The 9,227-nt window shown below is 53.5% G+C and overlaps 1 protein-coding gene across 3 annotated transcripts in view; it reads right to left on the bottom strand.

Annotated features, from left to right (window-relative positions):
• Window positions 1-9,227, bottom strand: part of PARN (poly(A)-specific ribonuclease) — a 242,621-nt gene that overhangs the window by 26,027 nt on the left and 207,367 nt on the right. The gene's annotated exons all lie outside the window — the stretch shown is intronic.

Below are 9,227 nucleotides of genomic sequence, written 5' to 3'. Positions count from 1 at the left end.
TTGAAATGTGGGGAAGAAGACAGGCAAAGTAAACCAGTAACCAAGCAATTAGAAATTGTGAACCGTGTTGTGAAAGAACCGAGAGGCCACGAGGAGAGCAAATAACGGGGAGGAGTAGCTTGAGATGAGGTGGCAAGGAAAGATTTCTCCAAGACGGCAGTGCGGAAGCTGGGTCCACCAGAATGACAAAAATACACGCAAAAGGGACAGGGAAAAGAATCCAAGTCGAAGGAACTGCATGGGCAAAGGCCCTGGGATTTCTAGTATGACGGGGGCAGAGTAGGCGAGGAGGAAAGTGGATGAAGACAAAGATGCAAGGATGGGCCAGGCCAATCATGTGGCCTTGGAGGCTGTCCTGGTCCATTCAGGCTGCTGTAACCAAAATACTACAGACTGGTAGCTTATAAACGACTAAATTTATTTCTCACAGTCCTGGAGGCTTGGAAGTCCAAGATCAAGGTGCCGGCCACTTCAGCGGTGAGAACCTGTTTCCTGGTTCATAGATGGCCAGCTTCTTGCTGTGTCCTCACATGGTGGAAGGGGCAAGGGAGCTCTCTGGGGTTTCTTTTATAAGGGTACTAATCCCATTCATGAGGGCCCCACCATCATGACCTCACCACCGCACAAGGCCACACCTCCTAATACCATCACATGGGGGGTTAGATTTCAATCTATGAATTTCCAAGAGATGCAAGCATTCTGTCCTAGCAGAGGCTGTAGGAAAGAAATAGAAATTTTCCCCAATTGTGTTCCTGGTTTGAGCAAGCGGAGGGAAGTCCTAAGTTCCTGGAGTCCTCAGTTCCTGGAGTCCTCAGATGCGGTCAGACATGCGGGTTATTGACATCTTTCCCCCATTCCCGTGGCTCTCTCTTCCCCCATTTCAGCCCTGCTGTCACCAGACTCTTGGATCGCACTATTTCGGACACCCAGCCCCAAAACCTGCTCCTTCCCCAGTCCACTCAACTGCTCACACCAAAAACCTCCATTCATTCACCAAATTCTCCCCTTTCCCACAGCCCAGCATCCAATCCTATTGACTCAACCTCCCAAATAGCCTGAATTCAACCAAGTTTCTCTGCCTCCATTGCCACCGTCGGCTAAGCCACCACCACCTCTTGCCCGCACGACCTCTTACCTCCCTTCCCTGCTTCTACCCTCAGCCTCCTTAGTCCATTCTCTACCCAGCAGCCAGAGTGATCTTTTATGATAAACCAGACCTCATCTCTGCCCTGCTTACTACCCTCAGTGACCCCCCATTGTGATAATAAGACCTGAGCTCTTACCTTGTGGCTTTTCTCCTCCCGGCCACATGAACACTGATTTACACTAAGGGACACTAAGTTGAATGGGAAGGCTGGGGACATTTCGGCCTCAATCAAACATGAACGGCCATTCCCTTCCTTCCACGTGCGAGACACCAGCCACCCAGCAGGTACTACAGGTGTAGCCGCTGCCACCGAAGCCCTAGATAGCCAAGGCTATCCTTTCATCCCAGCCCCTCGTGGCCCCCCAAACATGGTAACTGGATAATGTGACGTAAGACCCCTCTCTGTCTCCAGGCACCAGCTTTGATGCTTGCCAGCTGTGCCCTCTTGGGCAAGTCACTCAACCTCTCTGACCCTCAGTTTCCTCATCTGAAAAATCAGGGTGACAAAAGCCCTGACACCCCGGTGTTCACAAAGGTCTGTGAGCGCCGCGCGCAGAGCCAGGCACAGAGAACACACTGGAAAATGAAGCCACTACCGCTGTGAGCGTAAAGCCTAACTTGGCAAATTTCCCGAAATACATTTTATTGGGTTTTCCTTTCGAGCTACAGAAGCAATATATGGTCCTTGAAACAAGCCAAACAGCGGAGGTGGATAGAGAAGGAGCTCAGCTTCCTTCTCCCCGCTCACTCTAACCTCCCTGTCCCCCCACACCCCCACGGGCTCCGGGAGCCGGTAACAGCTGGGCGGTTTTCCTTCCAGACCTTTCTCCTTGCACAGTCATCTGTTTGCATATTTGTGGTTTATTTGTTTCATCTCTACAGAAATGAGCTAATTCCATTCGTATTTTCCAGGGCCAATACAATAGAAATGAGCTCCGTTCATTTCAGCAGCTTCCTAACGTTCCCCCTTGGTGACGGGCCTCGTAGTTAAGGTGCCGGCCGCCTCCCCTTCGGGTGGGTACTGAGGCTGTTTCCTGCCCCTGCTCATGCGCCTGTGCCGCATTGACGCCCCAGGATCACCTCCTCACTTCTGCAGGAGACGGTCCCCAGTGAGTGGTTATGGGGTCAAAGGGCACGGTTTTGTGTTTTTTTAATGAAAATGTGCTGCTGAACGAGTCTCTGTTGAGTGACTGAACCATCCTGGGTGGCCCAGAATTTATTCTGCTGTCTCCAGAAGCCAACAAGCATCCTGATGGCTTCCCTGTAGGCAGACATCCATTCTAGCCAACCAAAGGGACATGGTTTCACCCACCAGCAGGCAAAAGCAAGCCCCCCATCCTACTTTAGGAGCTTGAGAAAGACCTGGAGAAGCAGGGAGACCCAGAGCGAAGGTGGGCAGTGGAGATGACCCCAGTTCTGGATTTTCACAGGGCGTCACTTCCCGACACAAGGCTGGTCTCGCGGCTGTCTCCAAGCTGGACACAGATGAAGGCACATACCACCCTTGTCAGTCCTCTGGGGACAGGCGGTGGCTCCAGCAGCAACACAAACTAGATGAGGAGACGGCATGCAGACAGAGCATGGGGCAGCGGGCTGCCTGCCCTAGGGAGCCGGTGGTCAGAGAAGCCTCTGAACAAGAATTCTTTGACCTGAGCTGGCGTAAGCTGAGCGTTCACAGCGCCCTGCTGCACGAGGTAGCTAGCACCCTGGCACGGAAGAGCCCTCACCCCTCATTTTACAAAGAGAGAGACTGAGGCACGACCACAGGCAGGTTGCCGGATCTCCCTGTGCCTCAGTCTCCACATCTGTAAAATGGGGAGAGGAGCAGTACATCCCGCCCTGCAGGTTTGCTGGAGGGAGCCTTGTGCCCAGGCGGGTTACAGCTGGTGCTGAGAGCTCCTGGCCCCTCCCCATCTCCACTTCCGCCATCTTCCTTGTTGACCATCCATGAACCTCTAGGGGCCTTGATCCTCTTGGCTCCAGGGTGCCATCCTTCACCCTACTGCAGCCCCCAGCCCCAGGGCTATCCCCTGGTCCTTAGTGTGGCCAATAACTGGCAGTCATACCCTCACCAATCCCCCAATTTCATGCTGGCCCTCTCAAACTGCCATATCCTGCCTATCGAGCTCACTTCTCCCCCTGCTGGACCCTCAGCCCCCAGAGCAGCAGCTGATGCATAGTAGGCCCGCAGTAAATGTGTGTCGGATGGAGGAATAAACAAACAAATGAATAAATGTTTGGCGGCAGCTACTACTAACAAATGAGAATTGTGTTACAACACTAGGCACGTGGCATAGGAATCTGGGGGGAGGGTAATTCGAAAGGGGGTGTCCACAAAGGTTTTCTGGAGAGATCAGAGCCAGGCGACGGAGGCACCTAGCACAGAGTAGGTATTTAAGCCTGCACTATTTCATTCCATCCTGCCCGGGGAGCAGGGGAGATGAGGAAATGAGCCAGCCAAGGAGTAGGGGGGCCAGGGAGGTGGGCAGGGAGGGGATGGGTGGCAGGGGGATATGGAAAGTATGTGACCTTGACAGTACAGTTGCCAAGACAGCGTGTGCCCACTGTCATCCTGGGGCCCCCAGCCACCCCAAGCACTAACCCTTTGCTGCTGGGTCACGGGAGCTCCAGAGTGGGGCCAGGGTGGCTGGGGTGGTGAGGGCGCTCCAGGAGGTCACCGGGCAGCAGCTATTGGCTGGAGTGTTTCAGTATTTCAATATTTTAACAAGAGCGACCCAAGCGAGCAGTGTGGCGAGAGAGAGCCAGGTAGAGGGACCGCCTTGGGTAAAGGCTTTATGCCTAGGGCCTTTGGTAGCTGGCCAGTGGGGCCTATGGGAAACCCAGACCTCCTGGCTGTGGTTCGTAGCTCAAGGCACCTGCCTGGCCACAGCTTGCTGCCCTGGGAGCTCGCTCCCTGGCAGCGCCCTGGTGGGCTCAGCTGCGCCCTCCCTGGAGGGTTTATATCTGGGGTGGTGGCTAAGAACAGCTGAGGCCAGGGGCCACGCTCTGAGTCTCCAGGTGGCTCCTCAGAGCTCTGCGCACTCAGAGGGGGGCCCTGGAGGGAGGTCACGCTCCAAGGACGCCCCTGGTGCTCTCTGTCTATGAGGCTGCATGGGAAGGGGCCTTCCCTGGAGCCCAAGGCTATCAATGTGCCCGAGGCATCCACTTAACGGACAAATGGTTTGGGGAGGAGGTGAAAAAGGGTGGAGGGCACTCGGTCCCCTGCTCTGGTTTGGGGCAATGCCCCTGCTGCCGAATGAACGAATGGATGGCTGACATTTCCCCGGTGCCAGTGCTTCCCTGAGGATAGAGAGGATGGATGAGGAGGGAGCCTCCTGTGTCACACCTGCAGGCCTGGAGCTGGGAGTGGCGCGTGGCTGGAGGACCCTGGGGTGGGGCGTAGCAGGGAGCGGGCTCCCATTTAACAGTCCTGGTGGGCTGACTTCCAGAGCTTCTCCCCGTCATCGTGACACCCCTCCCCTGCCCAGCCTCCTGGTAGCTCTCCCTAAAGCCACCTCCACTGGCCGCCAGGAACCCTCCTCTGTGCTCTCCTCTGAGAGCCCAGCTCCTCCCTGTCCGCAAGGCCTTGGCCTCCTCTCCCACCGGCCGCTCAGCCCTGACTCCAGGCCTTTGCCTCTGCTGTTCCCTCTGCCCACAGCTCTGTTTCCAGGCTCTCCACGTGGCTTCTGTCCTTCAGGACTTGGCTCAAATGAGATGACCCAGAGAGGCCTGGATGACCGGTCTCAGGGAGACCCCCATCCACCATCTGCCGTAGCTTTTTCACAGCACTTAGTTCCCTCTGGAATGACCCGGAAGTGGGTCCTTGCCTCTCCACAATTTGGGCCACAAGGCGTCCCCCCAGGAGACTGAGCGTGGGGAGCCCAGGGACGCGCCTGGGCCCCTTCACACGCCCTCCCTGGACTGGGTGTGACACACGGCCCTTACTCGGCGCTCGGCAGTCACCGTAAGCAAAAGAAAAACCGTCCCACGGCTGGTTTGAGGAGAGGACCAGGGGCACAGGGCATGACCTCCAGGTCACCACGTTGTCACCTCCAATAGCTCAGTTTCTCCCACCCCTAGAGGGCAGAGGAGCAGTGACCCTGGTGAAGAGGAGGTGACAGCACATGACAAGGAAAGCAAAGTGCATGTGCCCATCACCAGGCAGCCAAGGACAATCACCACCATAGGAACTCTGAGCCCTCTTGGATATGCCAAAGACCACCAAGGCTGGCCCACAACGGGAACTGGCCACCTTCTCTGGGCTTCTGTCACTTAAGGCCAGCTTCTCGGTGGCTGCTGCCCACACCCACGGGTAGAGCTCCAGCCCAGCAAAGTGAGTGTCCTGGCCCCACTCGAGCCAGTCTCCTGCCCTTCGTGTCCTCAGACGGGTTCCAGCCGCACACAATGCCTTGTCTCATTCATTCGTTCATCCATCCATGTATTGAGCATCGCCATGGTAAAAGGGACTTGGCACACGTGACCAAATTAGAGATTGGAGGTGGGAAATTGTCCTGGGCCCCATCTCATCACAAGTCCTTATAGGAGGGAGGCAGGAGGCTCAGAGTCAGAGAGAGAAGATGAGAGGATGGAAGGAGAGGTCAGAGTGGAGGGAAAATGCTGCGTGGCTGGCCCTGAAGATGGAGGAAGGGGCTGCGAGCCAAAGAATGCGGGGGACCTTGAGGAGCTGGACCAGGCAGGGAAAAGGATTCTCCCCAAGAGCTTCTAGAAGGAACACGGCCCTGCAGCCCTGTTTTAGACCTCAGACCTCTAGATTGTAAGATAATAAAGTTGTGTGGTTTTAAGCTCCTTCCTTTGTGGTAATTTGTTCCAGCGGCCACAGGAAACTACCGCAATGGTCTAATGTGGGGTGGGGATGTCCAGCCCGTAAACCCCACCAGGACCAGCCACCTAATTTGTGAGGGGCCCGTGCTAAATGAAAATACAGGCCCCTTGTTCAAAAATTATTAGGAATTTCCAAACGGCGATGGCAGGGCTCTCAACCCAGCACAAGGCCCTTCTGAGCGTGGGGCCACGTGCGACCGCACAGGTTGTCCACCCACAAAGCTGGCCCTGAGTCCCATAAGGAACTAGTTCATTCCACTGGTGAGATCAGGCCATGAAGCGAAAGGACAGGGCCCCTGGGAGCATGTGACAGTGAATGCGACCTGGAGGAGGGGGTGAGGAGAGCTCTTTGAGTGGGTGACACTTGCTTTGGGCCAGATAAAGGGGAGGAGGTAAGAGCACTCTTGGAAGGGGCAACCGCAGATGCAAAGGCCCGGAGGCAGGGAAGGGCTTGCTTCCATGCTTCCTCACCCGGAGACAGCTGTTCTCTCTGTGAGCAACACCCTTTTCTCCTCCAAGACGCAGCCTTCCCTCTCTCCAGGGCACCTTGTCTTAATTTCCCAGGCTGTGGACTCAGCACCTCCCTGCCCCAATTAACAATAGCATTTTGTCCTCATTCTTTTTAATGTTTACAAACAAACTTTTTATTTTGGAAAAGTTTCAGATTTACAGGACTGTCGCAAAGACAGTGCAGAGTTCCCACATCCTTCACCCACTTCCTTTAAAGCCAACGTCTTGGGTAACTATGGTACTTTTGCATGAGACGTGAATATCAGTCATTACTATTAACTATGCTCCAGACTATATTCAAATTTCCCCTGTTTTCCTGCTAACGCCCTTTTCTCTTGCAGGACCCCATCCAGGGGACCCCATTGCATTAACTCCCCCTCCCATCCTAACTGTTAATACCCGAGTGTTATGACGTGCTTGACCTCAATGAATTCTCACAACCACGCCCCCCATTTTACAGATGAGTAAACTGAGGCCCAGAGATGCTAAGTAACTAGAAGTCCTTCGAGCATCACCCCCCCCCCCAAATCTGGTTCCTGTCTCATCATCCCAGAGCCCTCCACGATGTTACCCAGGGATGCTCTCTACTCTACTCCACGGCTTCCCAAACTGGCACCGCGTATGATCGTTCCTCCTGTATTCTTTCTTTGCTTAATATTTTTTATTTAAACCAACTCATTTATTTTTTAAACCAATAAACAGTCTTAAAGGACTCATGCCACGGCTATCACAGTGGGAAGCCTGGTCTATTGGCCATAAGTGGAAGGTGACTGACAACAAGGATGAAGAGATGTCATCAATTCCAGCAGGTCCTGGGGTCCAGGCTCTGGGCAGGTGAAGCCTCAGGTAAGTCCTTCTCCCTGAGCCATCCGAGGGATGGAACCCCTCTCTGCTCCGACCAAGACCCAGACTCTGTCCTCAGGGGTCACTGGCTGGTGGGGAAACCTAGGTGGGTCAACATAAGCACAAGGCAGTGAGGAAGGGACCCAGCAGAGGTAAATGGTAAACACCTCCCCGTTTATTAAGCACCTACTGCATGCCAGGCGCTGTGCACCTCTCATTAAGTCCTTGAAAAACTGGTCCTACTTATTATCCCCGCTTCACAGATGAAGAAACCAGGGTTCAGAGAAGTTGCATCACCAGCCTACAGACACACAGAAGCCAGCGGGACTTGGACGATGCCCCTTGCCGAATCCTGCCCTGTCTACCTTCTAACCATCTCTAACCGGTTGCCCAAGTGTCTCGCCAAGATAACTGGAGCGTGAGGCTGGGTTGTCAGTTCCCATTCACTGAACACTCACCTCTGCCAGGCTGGTGCCAGGCAGCTGACAAACTGTGTCATGTGAGCCGGTAACAACCTTGGGCATAGGTGGTGGAGTTCTCCCCAGTTCACAGATTAGGTAACCAAGGAACAGAGAGGCCAGCTCTCTTGCCCAAGGTCACACAGGCAGAAAGAGTGCCATGACCAGGACTCCTCCTAGACCAGCTGGAGCCCCGAGCAAGAGGCCTCCACCCACACATCTGAGGGCCCAGCTGTGCAAAGACTCACAAAAGAGCCGTGGAGCATCTGATGACCCCCCAGCAGCAAGCACAGCTCATTGTAGGCAAATCAACTAGGAAACTGTATCTTCCCCCAAAGGTAAATTCGGGAGTGATATTTGACTTACAAAAGTCTTCCCGAATGAGCTGGCCTTTGAGGATGAGTATCAATCCCCTGGGCCTTTTCTCCTTTTCCTTCTTTCGAAGCAAAGAGCTGGCCCTGTTCACTGCCTCCAGAAGTGCCACCAGCCGAACAGGGACACTGTCTGGGCCTCTGTGGCTTGGCTTCCGAAGGCCTAGGCCAAGGGGCAGCCAGCTGCAGACTGAGAGCCAAACTCAGCCCACTGCCTTTTTTTTAATTGTAGTGAGAATGCTTCATGTGAGAATATGAGATCTATCCTCTTAACAAAATTTTAAGTGTAAAATACAGTACTGTCAACTATCGGCACTATGTCATATGGCAGACCTCCAGAACTTTATACAACGAAACTTTATACCCATTGAATAGCAACTCCTCTTCCCCTCCCCTAGGCCCTGGCGACCACCATTCTACCCTATGCTTCTAAGAGTGTGACTATTTTATTATTTATTATTTATTTTTTTTCTTGGTGAGGAAGATTGGCCCTGAGCTAACATCTGTTGCCAATCTTCCTCTTTTTGCTGGAGGAAGATTGTCGACAAGTTAATATCCATGCCAGTCTTCCTCTATTTTGTATGTGGGATGCCACCACAGCATGGCTTGATAAGCGGTGTGTAGGTCCGTGCCCGGGATCTGAACCCTCAAACCCCAGGCCACCAAAGTGGAGCATGCGAACTTAACCACTATGCCACGGGGCCAGCCCCCGAGTGTGGCTATTTTAGATTCCTCATATAACTAGAATCATAGTGTTTGTCCTTCTGTGACGGGCTGATTTCACTTAGCATCACATCCTCCAGGCTCGTCCATACTGTCTCATATGGCAGGATTTCCTTCTTTCTCATGGCTGAACGATATCCCATTGTGTGTATATACCACATTTTCTTTATCCATTCATCTCTCCGTGGGCACTCATGGTGTTCACACATCTTGGCTATTGTAAATAATGCTGTAATGAACATGGGAGGGCCAACAGCCCTTCAAGATCCTGATTTCAATCCCTTTGGATAATTACCCAGATGTGCGATCACTGGATCAAATGGTAGTTTCATT

The sequence above is a fragment of the Equus przewalskii genome, chromosome 12 (assembly GCF_037783145.1).
Source record: "Equus przewalskii isolate Varuska chromosome 12, EquPr2, whole genome shotgun sequence".
Taxonomy (NCBI): domain Eukaryota; kingdom Metazoa; phylum Chordata; class Mammalia; order Perissodactyla; family Equidae; genus Equus; species Equus przewalskii.
The sequence above is the reverse complement of the archived record's forward strand: the minus strand, read 5'-3'. Positions and strand labels throughout refer to the sequence as shown.